Below are 6,079 nucleotides of genomic sequence, written 5' to 3'. Positions count from 1 at the left end.
AGTGCCCTGCATCTCTCCCCCAGCCGGCGGCGCTGGTGGTGGGGCTGAGCCCAGCGCCCGTGGGCCTGCCCCGGCCCAGCGCCCTTACCACGCCACAGCCCAGGGCCTGTCATTGCTCTACCCATAGCACACGGTGGCCCCATGTCTGCTGCCCAGTGCCTGTGCCACTGCCCTATCCTACGCCTCCCTAGGCCCCACCTCAGTGCCTGTGCCGTTGCCCTACCCACACCACAGCCCCAGCCTGCTGCCCAGTGCCTCTGTCACTGCTCAGTGCCCGTGTCACTGCCCAGCACCAGCCGTCCCACATCCTAGCACAGCCTGTGCTACCCACCGCCTGTGTCGCTGCCCTGCACCAGCAGTCTCCTTGTAACAACAGAGTCCCCAGCCCACTGTCCAGTGCCTGTGTCACTGCTCTGCCCCACCCCGTGTCACACCACACACCAGCCCACTGTTGCAGCGAGGCTTCCAAAAAGACCAAGGTAGAGTATCACAGGCCTTATTGAAATATGCACCCTCTTCTTCTCATAGAGAGAGACTGTGCCACTGCATGAATATGCCCCTGCTTTCTACCAAACCCTGCCTGCCCCAGAAGTGAGGACTGTAAACACTGCCTATAGGTAACCACTGTATTCCTCACTGAGGGAGATTTGGGGCAGATCTGAGTTTGTGCAGGTTGGAAGAAGGGAGATTTTTGGGGTGAGTTTTCAGAAAGCATCTACGTTCACTCGCAAGGGTGCACCCTTAATTGCACATGCAAATCAGGTAACTGTGTGCATAAATGGCTAGTTGGTTGTGTACCTGTTTGCATGTGTGATTACGTGTCTTGCACATTCAGTCACTGTAAAGGCATGTGCATTTGCTGGTGCAGTTTTGAGACTTCAGCCCTTCTTCTATAAAAATTTGGTCCTAAATGTCACAATGAAGCACACACAGTGAAATCATCTGGCCCCAGAACAAGATGGCTTTTCAGCATTTGTAAATTTTGAATTACTATTGTGCAGCACCTATGTACTTATAGATTCTGTATAGGACATTAAATAAAACTAGAACCCATCCACCTCTGCAGAATGAGGGAAAATGTGGAGCAGGTGTGTCTTCTTCTTAGAGATCAGGGGGAAAAAATTGCAATTGACTTATCTTTCTTGACTATTTTTTTTTTCCGGTTTCAGCAAATTTGTTTAAAGCAACATTGCCAGCTCTTGTTACTTTACCTTAGGTCTTTCAATATTAGGTGTTTTTCGTAATGCTCCAGTTGCTGGATTCAGAAGTCTCCCCAAGAATCTCAGCTTTCATTTTTTACATAAAGTATAGTAAGTTTCTAGCCCTCATGGCTGCAGGCAAATATTTAAAAATGTGACCTTTGTGTATCCTAAAGGTTCAGACAGCAGAAGGCAAATAACTCATCTACTTTTTTTAAATCTCATGATTTTTTGTCGGGGAAGGGAGTGACGGGTGATTGATGAATTTTCAGTGCTTAGGGTTGGCAATACTGTAAGGTATCACAAATGCATAGAGGGTTGACCATTGATATACAATAAACTTATCAATGTTTTGATACAAGTATGCTGTTGATTCAAATAACACCTAAGGTTACTGTAATAGAAATATTTTATAATTTCTTTCTGTGCTCTTTTTCACTTGGGAGCCTTGGCATATTTGACCGAACTTTGTATGCAGTGAGTTTGTTTCGTTGATAGTCACTTGCACTTCTTGCCTCAGACCCTAGCAAGATGATATCACTCTCATGCACTGCTCTGGGGAGATATTCACTCTTCCTTCCCTTTATGCACATTCTGCCTCAGATTTTGTAAAAGGGTATTTATTTACTAGTAAGAACAATAGCCAAAGTGAAACTGAAGAGATTGCAGGCAGGTGTATATACAGAGCACTTCTTGATTTTTTTTCCAGTTTTACTTATTTTATTTCCCCCCACACACTATTTTTTTTTTACCTCCCCCCTTTTTTTCCAGTGGAGACAAATTAGGGTGGGAAACTAAAGAATTGTCCTGCCATTTTGAAACAAAATTCCCAAAAATTCATTTTTTTAAAAGATGGACTAAATTTCTAGTGGAAGAAATATCGGCCAGCCCTAATGTTCAGTGTTGCTCTTAGATCATCCCAAATGATGTTCCTAATCTTCAGCTGGAGAATCAGAAATTCAGAAACAGAAAGCCACTTACAAAAATGCTAAGATTTAAAAACACCAAAAAACTATGTGGATATACTATTTAAGGGATCCCTTCTATAAGGAAGTTGGATGTTCAAAAATTAGTTAATGGAAGAAAGTCATATACATAATCAGTCCACCCTAGTTTAAGTCATCATCTCGCTGCTACCACTTTTGAGCCCAAATTTTGCCCCTTCTCTTGAATGGAAGTTTTGTACGCTACTCAGATAGTGGAGTTTGGTCCTTTGGTTTGAACAACAAATCCATGAAGGATTGATTCTTCTGGGAAACTTAAGGGGAAATAGGCATGAGTTTGCAGAGTGGGATGGGGGAGAGTAATGCTTCAATATTCCTAACATATAAAGTGTGGAAGTGTGGCAAGGAGGCATAACACAGGTGCCTAAGGATCAAGAACACAATCCTGCAAATCCTTTGTTTATCCAGGACTTATGCATGTGAGTAAAATTAGGCACATGCATAAATTTGCAGGACTGTAAAGAGGGTTCATGAAAGTGGAAACAAATATTCTTTGCTGGGTTAAAGTTAGGCTAAATTTTTCAGTGGTTGTTTAGTCAGTGCATGAAAACAATGAAGTGGATCACCACATTAAAAAAAGAAAAGGAGTACTTGTGGCACCTTAGAGACTAGCAAATTTATTTCAGCATAAGCTTTCGTGAGCTACAGCTCAAGCTTATGCTCAAATAAATTTGTTAGTCTCTAAGGTGCCACAAGTACTCCTTTTCTTTTTGCGAATACCGACTAACACGGCTGCTACTCTGAAACCTGACATTAAAAAAAGTTACTCACTTTTATTTATCTGCTTAAAGTACATAGTTCAAATCCAATTTACGAATACTATGGCCAGGAGCTTTGTGGTAAACATTGTGTCATTGATGGGGATGGTGTTGCATAATAAAAGTCTCACAAATATATTCTGTAATACAAGCATGGTATTGCCAACCACAAATGTTCAAAAATCGTGAGTCAGGCCCCCAAGAGTCATGAGGGAGGCTTAAAAATCACAAGCTTTAAAAAAAGAATGGAGGGGTTTTATATTTGCTTTCTGTTTTTGAGTCTTCAGCAGTCATATTCTCTAGCTTTGCTCTGCAACCATGAGGGCTTGAAATTTTTGAAAGCTGAGATTCTCATATAATCAAATAACTCCGGGAGCTAGGGCTTTAAGAAGAGTATAGAAAATCACAATAGAAGGCAACATTGCCACCAGTGATTGTAAAGGGAGTTCTTGGCCTGATACTGCAAACTTAACATAGATACCACTGTCAGGCATGAGGGTTCATGCATGGGGATCCATATGCAAAATTGTGGTCACAGGCAAAACTCACACCGAAGTCAATGGGATTTTGGATTGGGCTCTCTGTACAAATATTTTTGCTGAAGGCTACTAGATGTCATTTGCTATATTTACAGCCTTGCTTTTTATTCTATCAAACCCGTCTTTGTGCTTTGGTAAGTTAATGCCTTATTCTGAGACTTTTGGAATTACATATAATACTGTGCAGGATTGAGGCTGCACTGTTCATTCATCCAGTGGGCCAAATACTAGTAGTTTATTAATAGTCAGATTATGATAAGTGAGTAAGTTAGGATTTTTAATAATAATTGTTATTTATGAAAACATGTTTCTTCAAAAAAAATCACATTCTGTGCCTGAAAATAGAATGATAATGAAAACATATTTTTGTCAATACCAAAATTAAAATCTAAATTATTGATAGCATAGAAAACAATCCGACACTAGGGTTAATAAACCACTTGAGAGAGCTTTGTTTACTTAAAGATGAAAAAGGGTAGAAACCTATCTGGACACTGTATAATAGCTGTTTTGATCAAACCAGTGGTGTGTCAGAGAAACTGCTTCATAAAAATCAGCATAGCTGAGAATACAAACTAACCGGAATATACCCCTGCTATGCTTATTCAGGCGTCAGAGTTTCCATAAAGTTTGAAAGAAAGGATTTCCCTCTTTCTTATCAGCGAAGCAGAGCAAAGCAGATATTCCTTTCCTCTGTTCTTTGAGAATTAGAGAAAAGGATTTTCTTGTTCATTGAACCGCAGTTGAAATATCCTGAAAAAATAAGTTTCTCTTGGATTAGAACATTCTTTTTGGCACCTCCACTGCCCCAATAACATATCTCCCACTCACAGCCATCAGAATTTGCACCTTGGCTGATGGTTCTGCAGAATCCAAGCATTAAACTGACATGCAGCCTGAACTACCTTCTTATTCCTAAAGATTGTCCCTCCATTAAGTCAGCGTAGCAGCATGTAGGTAGGAGAGCATGAGTAATCCTGCACTGCAGCTGCTCATGCTGTACATATTAAGTTGATAAATAAAGGACTTCAATCTTCCTGACATACAAAAAGCATGAACTTTCCCAGATGGGAGGATGGGGCAAGGATGGGCTGGGACAGAGGCATGGCCAATAGATCCCACAAAGGGGGAGCAAACCGCAGGGGTTACTGCAGCCCTGAAGCTATAGTAAATGCTGTCTAGTGGCTCTGCTGCTACGCTTCAGTCAGGATTTCTCTCTCCTCGCCCCAGCATGGAGGCCTGGAATCTCAGACCTGATTTTTCAAACATTTTTGTTCATGACTATTAATTTTTTATGCTCGTTTTATGGCAAATTAAATCTGAGCTCTTGTATGTTGTAAAGCATACAAGCATAATTTGACCATTTGATTAAGGTCAGATCCGCTTTCATGCATCATTTGCAGAGCTTTTTTTTTTTCCCCCTTCTCCTTTGTGACCTTTCCAAAAGCCTCTTTCCTTTGACAGCATGTTGTAAAACTCAGGTACCTTTTCCAAATCATTCCACATGAAACATTATTTATTCTACTTCAGTGAAATATTACAGCTTCTCTGTGATTTTAAAAAAAACCCACAAAACCAAAAACATTTGTGTTCTTTGTCTGGGGTACTGGAATCAAGCCAAACAGAAACCATCAAGTAATTAAGCTGTAAAATAAAAGGGGTTTACACTTCTCTAATATAGAATAGAAGTTATTAATATTCCAGCACAGTTTCTTTTCAAGTCTGTGAGGCTGATTCACCTTCACCAGTTTTACACACTTCTGACTTCAATGAAGTTATCCTAAGTTTACACCAGTATAAATGAGGGCAGAATCAGACCCAATGGCTTCAGAAGCGAGCTATCAGAGACAGCGCGTGAAATCCTGGCTCCATTAAAGTCGAGGGGAGTTTTGCTATTAACTTTAATGGGGTCAGGATTTCACTCAGAATCTTTCTTTTAAACTTTTAGTGTTTACTACACAGTGCCAAGAAACATTTTGACACAGCTATAAAATTGTAGCCACGCGGTAGCATTGAGAAAATTATTTTAAAATCACTGCAGTGTTTATCAGTAGTTAAAAATATGTATTTCAATCTTTTTGAAATATTTTGCATATTAAAAATCACTGTGTTATTATTGTTTAACCTTAGTTTAATAAGGGCTTGATTCTGCTGTCCTTGGCACAGAGAGTGTATGAAGTAGCCTATATAATTCAAATGGCTCGTTTTATTCCCTGTGCTTTAGGGTTTTTTTATTTAATTCATAGCATTGTCTTTGATCTGTGATAGTTGAATTGAAGAATAAGTTCCTAATTACTGAGTTAGAGATTACATTGACAGTGCACTAATGCAGACAGTCCTCTTTTGCTGTCAATCGCGCCAATGTAATTAGAATATGTAGATTTCTGACTGCGTCAGAAAGTATTTCCTCCATCCACCAGCTCCCGCTGGAGATTGCAAAACTACAAATTGTTTATCACTGTATTTGGAACTGCTGGTGATTGGGGGAAGAATCTATCAGTTCATAGTCTCTCTAGTACTCCCTTGTATTCTTTTCAAAATAGTTTGGCTTCTTCTGTCATTCAATAAGTACTAAACAA

General features: G+C 40.1%; 1 protein-coding gene across 14 annotated transcripts in view; it reads left to right on the top strand.

Annotated features, from left to right (window-relative positions):
- The window catches only part of LOC140916026 (putative oxidoreductase ZK1290.5), a 74,318-nt gene that overhangs the window by 375 nt on the left and 67,864 nt on the right, over positions 1–6,079 (top strand). The gene's annotated exons all lie outside the window — the stretch shown is intronic.

Source organism: Lepidochelys kempii, chromosome 8 (assembly GCF_965140285.1).
Source record: "Lepidochelys kempii isolate rLepKem1 chromosome 8, rLepKem1.hap1, whole genome shotgun sequence".
In the NCBI taxonomy this organism is placed as follows: Eukaryota; Metazoa; Chordata; order Testudines; family Cheloniidae; genus Lepidochelys; species Lepidochelys kempii.
This window is presented reverse-complemented; position numbering and strand designations above follow the sequence as displayed.